Consider the following 13292-nt stretch of genomic DNA (forward strand, 5'->3'; position numbering starts at 1 on the left):
ATTCAACAACTGCAGAATACACATTCTTCTCAAGCTCACATGGAACATTCATCAAGATAGACCGCATTCTGAAACACACTGTAACAAATTTAAAAGACTAGGAATCACATAATACCTGTTCTCAGACCTTGATGGAATTATACTAAAAATCGGTATCAGAAAGATAGCTGGAAACCCCCAAAATAATTGAAGGCTAGACAACATACTTCTAAGTAAAACATGGGCAAAGAAGAAATCTCAAGAGGGATTTTTAAATATTTTGAACTAAATGAAAATAAAAATACAACTTAACAAAATTTGTGGGATGCAGTGAAATCAGTGCTTAGAGGAAAATAATAAAATAGCATTAAATGCATATACTAGAAAAGAGGAAAGATCTAAAATTAATAATTTAAGTGTCTACATTAGGAAACTAGAAAAAGAAGAACAAATTAAATCCAAAATGATCAGAAGAAAAAAATACTAAAAATTAGAGCAGAAATCAATGAAAATTGAAAATAGAAAGTCTGTAGAGAAAATCAATGAAGCCAAAAGCTGGTTCTTTGAAAAGATCAATAAAATCAATAAGCTTCTAGTCAGGTTGACCAAGAAGAAATGCGCAAGGATACAAATTACTAATATCAGAAATGAAAGAGAAAACATCACTACAGATCCCATGGACATTAAAAGAATAATCAAAGAATTCTATGAACAACTCTATGCTCACAAATTTGATAACCTAGATGAAAGGGAGCAATTCCTTGAAAGACACAATCTACCAAAAGTCACACAAAAAGAAATAGATGATATAAATAGGCCAATATCTATTAAAGAAATTGAATTGAAGAACTGAAGAAATTAATAACCTTCCAAAACAGAAAGCACCAGATTGTTCACTGGTGAATCCTACCAAATATTTAAGGAGGAAAACATGCCAATTCTCTACAGTCTCTTTCAGAAGACAGAAACAGAGGTAGTACTTCCTAATTCATTCTGTGAAGCCAGCATTATCCTAATACCAAAACTAGACAAAGATATTAGAAGAAAAGAAAACTACAAGCCAATGTCTCTCATGAATATAGACAAAAATTCTCAACAAAATATTAGCAAATCAAATCCAACAATGCATAAAAAGAATTATATACCACCAGCAAGTGGAATTTATTTGAGGTATGCAACCCTGGTTCAATATTCTAAAATCAATTTATGTAACATATCACACCAACAGCCTAAAAATAAAAATCATATGATCATATCAATAGATGCAGAAAAAGCATCTGACAAAATCCACCAGCCATTCATGATAAATGCTCTCAGTAAAGTAGGAATACAGGAGAACTTCCTCAACTTGGTAAAGAATATCTACAAAAAACCGACAGCTAACATCAGATTCAATGATGAGAAACTTGAAGCTTTTCCACTAGGATCAAGAACTAAGCAATGATATCCTGTCTCACCACTTCTTTTTAACATTGTACTGGATGTCCTAGTTAATGCAATAGAAAAGGAATATAAATAAGAAAAGGAAATAAAAGGTAACCAGATAGGGAAGGAAGAAATAAAACTATCTTTGTTCACAGGTGACACGATTGTTTATATAGAGAATCTGAAAGAATTGACAAAAAACAAAAACAAAAACTCCTGGAAGTAATAAGTGATTATAGCAAGGTTGCAAGACATAAGATTAATATACAAAAGTCAATAACTCTCCTATATGCCTGCCATAAATAAGTGGAATTTTAAATTAAAAACAAATATCATTTACATTAACACCCCCCAAAAATAAATACTTGGGTATAAATCTAACACACTCTTTCTCTCTCTCTCTCTATATATAAATGATCTATATGAAGAAAACTACAAAACTCTGATGAAAGAAATCAAAGAAGAACTAAATAAATTGAGAGATATTTTGTTTATGTACAGGAAGACTCAATATTGTCAGCATATCAGTTCTTCCCAACTTGGTCTATAGATTCCACACAATCCCAATCAAAATTTCAGCAAGTTATTTTATGGATATTGACAAACTGATTCTAAAGTTTATATAGGAAGGCAAAAGACCCAGAATGGTCAACACAATATTGAAGGAGAAGAACAAAGTACCGGAGTACTGACACTACCTGACTTTAAGACTTACTATAAAGCTACAGTAATCAAGACAGTGTGGTATTGGTGAAATAATAGACAAATAGATCAATGGAACAGACTAGTGAACTTAGAAATAGACCACATAGATACAGCCAACTGATCTTTGACAAAGGAGCAAAGGCAATTCATGGAGCAAAGATACTCTTTTCAATAAATGGTGCTGGATCCATGGCCATCCACATGCAAAAAATTAAATCTAGACACAAACCTTACACCCCTCAAAATTAACTCAAAATGGATCATAGAAATAAACTTAAAACCCAAAACTACAAAACTCCTAGAAGATAACATATGAGAAAATCAAGATGACCTGGGGTTTGGTGATGACTTTTTTAGATACAACACCAAAGGCATAATTCACAAAAGAAAGAATTGATAAGCTGGACTTCATTAAAATTAAAAAAGTTCTGCTCTGCAAAAGACATTGTCAAGAGAATAAAAAGACAAGCCACAGACTGAGAGAAAATACTTGCAAAAGACACATCTGATAAAGGACTATTATCTAAAATATATAAAGAATCCTTAAGACATGATAAACAATAAGAAAACAAACAACCTGATAAAAAAATGAGACAAAGACCTTAACAGACACCTTACCAAGGAAGATATACAGATGGCAAATAAGAATATGAAAAGATGCTCCACATGATATGTCATCAGGGAAATGTAAATTAAAATAATAATGAGATACCACTACACACCTATTACGTGACCAAAATCCAGAACACTGATAAATATCAAATGCTGGCAGGGAGGTGAAGCAACGGGAACTCTCATTCATTGCTAGTGAGAATGCAAAATGGTTCAGTCACTTGGGAAGACAGTTTGGCAGCTTTTTACAAAACTAAATATACTCTTACCATATGATTCATCAATTGTGTTCCTCGGTATTCACCCAAAGGAAGTGAAAACATGTCCACACAAAAACCTGTACATGGATATTTATAGCAGCTTTCTTCATGATTGCCAAAACTTGGAAGCAACCAAGAAGTCCTTCAGGTGGTGAATGGATAAATAAACTGTGGTATAGAAGACAATGAAATATTATTCAGTCCAAAAAGAAATAAGCTATCAAGCCATGAAAAGACATGGATGAACCTTAAATGCATATTATTAAGTGAAAGAAGCCAGTCTAAAAAGACTGCATATTGTATGATTCCAATATGACATCTAGACAAGGCGAAAGTATGGGGATGGTAAAAAGATCAGTGGTTACCAGAGGTTGGGCCAGGAGGAGGGATGAATAGGCACAGCACAGAATAGGTTTACAGCAGTGAAATACTCTGTATGGTACTATAATGGTAGATATATGTCATTATACATTTGTCCCATTCCAAGGAATATACAACACCAAAGTGAACTCTGATGCAAACTATGGACTGTGGTGACCATGATGTGTCAATCAATGTAGGTTCATCAATTGTAATAAATGTACCACTCTGTGGGATATATTAATAATAGGGAGGCTATGCATGTGTGGAAATCTCTGTATCTATCGTCTACTTAATTTTGCTGTGAAACTAGAACTGCTTCAAAAAATAAAGTCTACTAAAAAAATAAATAAATAAATAAAGTCTACTAAGAAAATAATTTTAAAAATACTACTGTCCACACCCAAACATTTGCATGCCTTTGTGGGGGCCCCTGTTCAAAATGTATGTGGAAGAATAAGTTTATAGCCGAAACTCATTTTTAAAGTTGGTTTATCTCCAAATGTATGAGTGTTTTATTACTGTTATTATAAATGCCCTTTAATGCAGGCCTTCTCATTCATTAGCTTAGAGAGTTCCAAAGTTAAATGAAAAACAACAGTTTCTTAACAAGCTTACAGACTTTAAAGCCCTTAGAGTGGATGGAAGAAATGAGTGTTGCAAAGCTTTATAGATATTGATAGGATTGCTTTATTCTGAAATGATGACATAAATAAGCCTCTTCAAAGGCTTCACTGAGTCTATCATGGAAATTGCCATGTAAATTTTGGGAACTTGATAAGCTTTGGAACTTGGGCATAAATAATACATTCCCCAGCAAAACTTGAGCCACTACTTTTATTGGCATGTTCACAAATTTCTAAAGCTTCACAATGGCAATTTCCAAAAAGGCAACCTTTAAGCTAACATTTTTTTTGTGTGTATATTATTGTCTGTTTTGAATTGAGGAAATAAATTTTCTCTTAAGAAAGTAGGAAAGTTGATGTTCAGTGTTTACCGTATGCCCAGTACTTTAACTCATTTTATCCTGACAACAAATCGGTGAGGTCAGTATTGTTATCTCTTTTAGATATAAGGAAACTAAGAGGCACTGAGAATAACAGTAGCTAAGGCTTATATAACAATATGTATCAGGCAATGTTTCAAATACTTTTTGCATATATGGGTGGATTAAGATCCTCAAAACAACTTTAAAAATGGAGGAACCACTATTATGTCTTTTTTGCAGATGAGAAAACTGAAGCACAGAGAGATCAGTGACTTGTTCAAGGTAAGTGATAGAAGCCAGGATGGAGATGCAGGTAGACTGGCTCAAGTCTAACCCTTTAACCACTAAGCTATAGCCTTAAAAATAGCAAAAGACCTTACAGCAAGGCAATGGTAGAGTTATTTTTTCTTGTCTCTCTAATCTTTTAAGTCTTTCTCTTTCTTCAGGGTTCAAGTTTCCACTAAAATGAGAGTCATTATTATACCCTGACTCTCAGGGTGCTGTTGGGATACATTGTTTCCCTGAGCTGCCATGGCCATATTATTTGTAGTTCTACTTAGCAAGCATTTAACTCTGATTTAGCTGTTTACATGCAAGCTCTTTGAAGACAGAGACTAATGTCTTATTATCTCTAAGCAACTAACATTTGTACAGTAGTGGCTGCTCTGGAAATTTTGAAATGAAAAAGTGGACTATCTACTTGCATTTTTAAGCAACGGTGTTTTCTTTTTTTGTTCTATGCTAAAGGGGCAAATATAACATGAATGAAAAGGTCTGTAGCTGATGATATTATATAGAAGACTGAGTAGTTTAAGCCTGAATTGATAACACTCGGAAGGAAAGAATGTCAACTAAATGCCAAACTTAAGCTAACAAAAATAATGCAATGTAAACTGAAAAAAAATTTAGAATACAATAAACACAATAAAATTACTACCTTCTCTACACAAATGTAACTTCTCTTAAACTCCATTGGCCAATAGGTAATGGAGACATGAGTTTGAAACATAAGCCCCCCCTGTGGAGCCCTGAGCCACTACTCCCTGGTCACTGGGAGTACATGGCCTATATCACTCAGAAGATACCACTTCAGATTCTTCAAAGCTGAGATGCAAGCCCAGTTCCCAGAGACAGAGACATCTACCTTCTGCTCCTAGTGCTGGGGCTCAGGTGGGTTGGCCCAGGCATGTGTGTTGCAGTGAAAGCAGCACTGAACATGGAGTCATATGATCTGGGCTTAAAGCCCAGTCCTGACACTCCCTAGTTACGTGCTGGGGCAAGTTCCTGATCTGCAGCTTCTTCATTTGCATAATGGGTGTAAAAATAGTGCCACGTTGTGTTGATTAAAGGGTTGACTGAGATTCTGTTTGTGACAGTCTCTGGCCCATTAATCCTCTCAGTATTTGGGCAATGTGAGTTCCATCCATTCCTGTCTTGGCCACCTCCAACGTGCCCTGCTGCTCTGGCTGCTGGTTCCTACGCTCTCACTACTCTGGCTCCCTGAGGTCTTCAGTCCACTTAGTGCTGACTTCACCCCAGAAGCCACTACAGGGGGCTTGAACTTTCCTGCACTCTGTCCAGAGCTCTCCTCAGCTTTGCTGCTGCCATTGGTTCCCTCCCAGCCCCCAACATGCACCTCACTGCAGATTTCATTTTTTCTAGGTGCTTTCTTGAGGCCCCCTCCAGCTGTCATCACCACCTCTACAGAGACATTCCAACCTCATCTGCCTTTGGCTAGCTAATACCTTACTTCCCAGACTCCGTATTCAGCATCCATGCAGTCCATAAACATTAACTGAAGGCCTACTAAGTACCAGGTCAGACACTGGAGTTACTGGGTTGTTGTCTTCAAGGAGCTCAGAATTTAGAAGGAAAATAGACAAACCAACCATAACAGTACAGCGTGAGATGTGTTAAGAAAGAGAGAAGCAGAGAGCAGAGATCAGGGCTCATCTGTAGATCTGTCCCTCTAGTATTCTAGCTTTGCCACCCAGACAGAGTCCTGTGTCTAAGGCTTTGGGTACAGGAGAAAGTGACCACAGATCCCAAAGACTGACAATGAAAAGGCCTTGCAGGGCTGTCATTATAACTTTCTGTGCTGTGTCCTGGGGGTGGGAGTGCATAGGGCGTCTCATGTTCCCTCATGCTAGCAACCCACTTTCTTCCTAAGTCCCACATGGAAGTAATCACTTGTGTGATTTCTACCCCTGGTGGCCTCTGTCCTTCTAATATGAACAGGTCTCCCATGTCCCTTAGGCTCTACCATGCACAGGCTCATTTATTCATCCATAAACATTGATCCTATGGCATAAAAGCTGTGCAGAGTGTCTCATGGTTAAATAATGATTCTTCTGACTATAAGACCTGAGCTTTGGTTTGTTTTTCCACCAGAAGTTAGATTTAGGCTAATACTCAACTCTTTGACTTGCTTCCTGTGCAACCAATGGAAGACATTCACAACATCATTCACAAAAGATCAGGGTGTGAGCTCTTCATAAGTCACGTGAAGATAACTGGCCTGCAAGCGGATTGAGCTCAGAACCTTAACTTCAATAGAGAGAAGACAGGTCCAATATACGGACTCAGGGCCACAGCTGCTTTCATGATATGGAGTTGGTGAGCCTATTCTAAGAAGTACACTATAAAGATGCGTCTGTGCATATTCTTATAGTTTCCGTCAACTAACAGATTAACAGAATGGAATAATTGCCGAAATAGGTGAAACAAAGTACATGAGCAAAAGAAGCCATGATTAAAAGAAAGAAATTCTTGTATAAAAATATTTGAAAATTTGGCCCTCAAATCATGGGTTCTTGAGGGAGGGACCGTCCATTCACCTCTGTATTCTCAGCACCTAGGAGATAGTTTTTTGAACATTGCTTAATAAATATTATATAAAAGAATTCACAATCACTTGCCAAAAATCTGGTATAATGAATCTATGAGAAAGTAGTCATTTGGAATAAAATATATTTAATATGGTAAGTCAAATTCAGAATAAAATATAAATCCATGTCATAAAATATATTATAAATGCATTAGACCAGATATTAATGTAAGTACAAGTTAAGAACATAAAGGATGTGAACCAAGAGTTGGCAAGGAAGAAAGATCTACAAATGCTTTCAAAGTTGTTGAAAATGTTTACTAGCTGAATTCTTGTATAGTCTGTGACTAAAATGGCAACACAAAAATTTACAATAAAGGGTAGGGAAGGAGAGCTTAAAACTTAGCGAAAATATTTTTCCCTCTGTCTGTTGTGAATTTCTCAATTACAAAGAGATTTTCATATTTTTACTTTTCCCATGTAATCTGTAGAAAATAATGTAAGCTGGAGTTTCAGAATAACAACATCTTTAAGAATTATTTTCATTGTTGTTCTCTAAACCATCCATTTCTGGATTCTTAAAATACCTCTGGCTACTGAACAGGACTATTTACAAATATTTCATTTTGGTTCGTTGAACTGAATTCCTTTCTTGCCCAAGAATATAATAGTCATTTAAAAACAATACATTGTTTTCTTACAAAATTAAGTACTAAGAAAAGTTAAAAATGAAAAAAAAAAAAAAAAAAAAAGAGCCAAATAAGAAAGTCCTTTGTAAGAGGCTACCTGCTGCTGCAATAGGACACTTGCCCCTCCTCTCTACATTCTGCAGTGACTCTGGGGCCCTCAGAGCCTGGGCATAAATAACTCCAAGTAGCCCCTGATGCAGCGTTCCTGTCTCCAGCCAGCCATCCCTCTGCTTGGCACTGCAGCAGCTGGAAGGTGACTGACATGCCCTCTGGCTGCCTTCTAACCCTTCCAACCACAGCCTACACGTGCATTAAGTTTAATGCCTCCACCCCAATTGCTCTCTAGAACTAGCTGGATGGAAGCTGCTACCAATCAATGAGTAGATCCATTACCTCCTTGAGCACTTAGGCCCAGGGAGAGAAAGCCTGAATTTAGAAATGATAGGGTAGACTTTGAGCAACACCGTGGGAAGGAAGTGCCTTCCTAGGCTGACATACTCCCCAGATAGCTACTGAGGATGAAGGGAGAAAGAAGAGAAGAATCTCTGAAATGCTTATTTCAGAGCTCAAAATTAAACTTATTACTTGGTCACTTTGCTGTTGTTATTTTCTTTAATCTAGAATATTATCCCAATGAGGGTTAAAACCAAACACAATTTGTCACAGGAATGGAGTTGAAATAATATAATACCTAACCTGATTTCATATCAATCTTAATAGTTATTTTAAAAATATAGGTACTGGTTTTCTCAAAAAAGAAACATTTTGAAAAATTTGAAAATAATCTCTGTACACATATACCTTGAGTTGTTTGTTTTCATTCATCCAATGCCATGTATTGAATACTTATGGTGGCCCCATAGCACTATACCAAGAAAAGTAGTGTGATGTAGAGACCCTTGCTATTCAAAGTGTGGCCCAGACCAAAATATGAACATTATCAGGGAGTTTGTTAGAAACGCAGAGTCTTAGCCACATCAGACACACTGAACCTGAATTTGTATTTAACAAATTTCTCAGGTGATTTATGTGCACATCAACATTCATGAAGTGCCAGTGTAGAGCACTCTCCAAAACTTTTTTTAAAATCACGCATCCCCTACATTTTTAAGTATTACTTAAAAAAAGTAATACTCTCCAATATATGTGTATATATTTATAAATTATGGGTGTATTACTGTAACATGTTGCATTATATATTTTGTAAAGAATGCATAAAATAAAAATTAAAATTACAAGTTAAAATATGGACATTCTAGTAATTTCTTGCTGTTGTCTCAATGGATCATTTTGAGCACACGCCCGTTTTGCAGATCCATGGCTATGAGGACAGTGTACTGGCCTTAAGATATGAAAACTTGGGTTTGATTTCTAGTTTTACCAATTCTTAGCTTTAGTTCTCAGGAGGGTTTGGGATAATGTAGCACAACTCCAGTTGTACGGCATTCTGGGTTGCAGAAAGTAGAGATTATAGAGAAGCTGAGCTAGCAGGAAGAGGAGTCATGTCTAGGGAGAGGCTGATAATCATAAGTCAAGTTCCAATAAGAGAAAGGCAGCCCAGTTCAGTTATAGGTAGGTTCACAATCTAAAGGGAGTCTACTTCTTCAGAAGGTGTGAATAGTAGTGGGCAGTGCTTGAAGGCAGGTATTAACCAAGTGATTAAACAGGAAATAGAAACTTGTGAGAAGTGGAAGCAGGTGCCTCATGGGAAGAATGGAAAAAGTGACATCTGGAATTGGGCAGAACTTGTTTCAGGTGCTGGCTCTACTCTTTATAATCTTGGCAGGTTATTTAAACTCTCAGAGTCTCCATTTCCTGTCAAAGCTATAAAGAAGCTACCTTGGTCTGTAGAGAAGTTTTAACATTATGTTACCCTAAAGGAACCGACCTTGACTTGAGGTCATTCTTGAGAAAGAAACAGAAGAGGCAAACAACTCCAAATGAGACCAAACTGTTCTTTCCCAAATGTGATGGTTAATTTTATGTGTCAACCTGACTGGGCCATGAGGTGACCAGATATTTGGTCAAACATTATTCTGGGTATTTCTGTGAGGGTGTTTTTGGATGAAATTAACATTTAAATAGATAGAGTAAAACAGCTGGCCCTACCCAGTGTGGGTGGGTTTCATCCAATCAGCTGAAGGCCTGAATGGAATAAAAAGGCTGACACTCACTAAAATAAGAGACAATTCTTTCGCCTGATTGCCTTTGAACTGGGACATTCACTTTTTTATTACTTTGAACTCACACTAAGGCACTGGCTCTTCCTGGGTCTCAAGACTGGGGCCTTCAGACTGGAACTACACCACTGGCTCTCCTGGCTCCCCAGCTCCTGACTCGTGTAGATCTCGGAACTTAGCCTCCATAATCACATGAGCAATTCCTTATAATAAATGCATCTATCTATCTATCTACCTAAAAATTACTTATATATAATATTTATAATTAAATAAGGAGTTTTTCAACTCAGCACACAGGACCAATTCCCAGAAAAGCAGAATATAAAGGCAGCTCCGCTGTAGCTGGGATTGAGCTTCTGAGTTACAAGGTGCTGGAAACCCATTCTCATGACATATTGGATCCCCAGTCTTCAGGTAGTGACCATGAATCCAACTGCTGTGTGGCTGCTTCATGATCAAGAGCCTGCTTTATGCTCCTGTCCCTACATCCTCTTAGAAACAGTATTAGCGGAGTAGATAAGAATGCCCACTTTGGAACCATGCAGATGTGAGCTTGAGTGCCTATAAATGTTTAGCACGCGGCAAGCAAGAATGAGTTGCACTTTTTTCAGGGTCATAAATGATTCTGGCATGTCCCAGTTGGATGACTGATCAGAGGGCTGGTTCTTCCTGGCACCACACTCCTGAGGAGGCAGAGCTGGTCCAGGTTGCCAAGACACTGGGACAGGAGAAAGCCAGAGGGAGAACACTTGGTGGGAAAGAGGAGGTATATGATTGAGCATTGATTTAAGAAATTGCACACCCATTAGGCCATCAAAATGCTTGAGGCATCAAGCTTCCCATGTTCCTTAGTCCCTTACACAGACTATCAGAAGACTATTTCCACAATCCCTCAGTTAACAGAGAAAAAGTGAATGCCTTCTTGTTCTGTGGTTTTCCATGACCTTGGACAGAAGATTGGGCGGCCTTTAGTCTACTGGATGCTCATTACATTCACCTGGGCAGAGGCTGACAATGAGGGCTTGTCACTTTAATTCTCAGAGAAGTAATATAGCACTGGTGGATTTCACCAGATTCTGGTTTCAATCAGATACACATTTGAGTTGTGTCCCTACCACTTGCTGGCTGTATAATTTTGAACAAAGTAATTAACCTATCTGAACCTCAGTTTTTATTCTGCACAGTGGAGATCATTATAATAACAGTTAACCTTCATGGATGGTTTCCTATGTGCCAGACATAGTGTCATTTGCTTTATGTTGATTATCTACTTTTATTCTTCTGTCAAGCCTGAGTTCCATACTATTACCACCCTCCCATTTTTATAGATTTGGAAACTGAAGCTTAGAGAACTTTAAATAGTTACTCAAGGTTACATCTACAAGGTGATGGAGTTGCGATTCTGCCTCAGTAAGAGAGTTAGTGCTGCCATGATGGAAACCTCAATTTCCTCTTGAGTAGTTTTGAGGAGGAGAATGGGGTATGGAAAAGTACTTTGTAAACAATAAAGTGCTAAGAACATGTGAATAATTCTTTAATGCAGGCTGAGACCACATGTTGCATTCTGCATCTGTCCCCTGATCCTGAGTGCCAAGGGGACAGTTGGGGAGAGGTCAGTGTCGGGGAGCCAGCCAGCAAAAACATGAAAGCTGACCTAGACCTTGAAGGAGAGGTAGGCTTGGTCTCGTCAGCACCACCTTTATGTAATTTACCTGTGCGTAAGCTTCAAGGTGTTATGCAAATTCATTAGCAGAGAAACTCTATGTTTGTTTACAACACAAAAGACAAATTGCCAATGAGGTTCTATTAGAACAAAGAGAATCTTTTTCTATTGAAGACTGGGTTGAGCAATTCTCAGAATTGGAATTGTTGATGTTCCTTAATATGACAAAAAATCTCCATGTGGAGAAAGCAAATGTCAATGTGTTGATCTACATCTTGTGAAGAAAGCATGATCATTCAGTTTTAGAATAATTCAATTTCCATTTCAAAACAAGAGAAAGGAAGAAAACATGTCTTTATTCTACAGAACTGAAAAAAATACTTTAAAGAGACTAGTTTGTTTCAGTAATTAATCATTCATTCATTCAAAAAGCATTTACTAAGTGCCTTAAATGCACTAAGCCCTGTGGTAGACTAGGACTGAGTTTCTATTATTCTGGAATTCCCCAGAAGTTCCAATGAGAAGCATTGTGGGAAACAAAAATATCAGGAGAGTTAGCTTTAATTTGTCACAAGACAGGCTTCATTACCTCTTTCCAAGTGATGATCTGAAAATTACATATCAAATTCAATGCCTTAGTTTGTTGGGAGAAATGTTTCCACTGTAATAACTCTAGGACATGCCACCACTCAGTGCTCACAAGAAGCACTGTGTGTAGTCTGTGTGTAGGTCACAGCAGACTTGCTGCTATAGTGTCCTATGAATCACCACACTGACACAGGATTCTGAAATTTAAATAGCTGCTTTGAAGCAGCAAAGTTCTCTGACTTGAACTTCTAGAATAGAAGACCCATCTCTATCGGAGACTTTATTTCCAAATTGATTTCCATTTATATGGGGGCAATTCAGACTTTCTTCCTTAAGCTAGCATCTTAAGTAACATTTAGTAAATCTAGGGTAAAGTAATAACAGTGCCACTTTTCTAAAGTCACTTTACCAATAGAAGCCACTTCATGTTCTCCAGATATTTGTTGGTAAGGCTGTTATTATTTTTATTATTTTAGCAGTCATATGCCTTATGTAGTATATGAAGGCAGTCATCCCTGAAGGAACATTCTGAGCTGAATTCAGGCTGCGTGTCATGTTTTTACATCTGAAAACATATGCTTCAGAATATACTAAACCTAAGAAATTGTGAGCAGCAGAACAACATGTACATCATATAAACTGTGATGACATTTTGGTAAGAAAAGAAAACTAAATCATAAAATCCCCAAAAGGAATACTATATATTTTCTGTGGGTGCACATCAATTCATAGGGCAAGTATGGAAAGTTATACACCAAACTGATGATAGTATTACTTTGAGATAAGAGTGGGAAAAGTCAAAGAGGGGATCTAAATAGTGATGAGAAGATAAGGAGATAGGTTCCTTCCAGCGTTCTTCTCTGTCATCATTAGGGTGCAGCCTTCATTCTCACAGCCCAATATGACTGCTAGAGGGCCAGCCATCACTTCTGAGTTCGAGGGATGGGAAAAAAAAAAGGCAACACAACACGTTTGCCAACTATCCTTTAAGGCAATTTCCCAGATTGTCATATAAC

Source organism: Balaenoptera musculus, chromosome 4 (genome assembly GCF_009873245.2).
Source record: "Balaenoptera musculus isolate JJ_BM4_2016_0621 chromosome 4, mBalMus1.pri.v3, whole genome shotgun sequence".
NCBI lineage: Eukaryota > Metazoa > Chordata > Mammalia > Artiodactyla > Balaenopteridae > Balaenoptera > Balaenoptera musculus.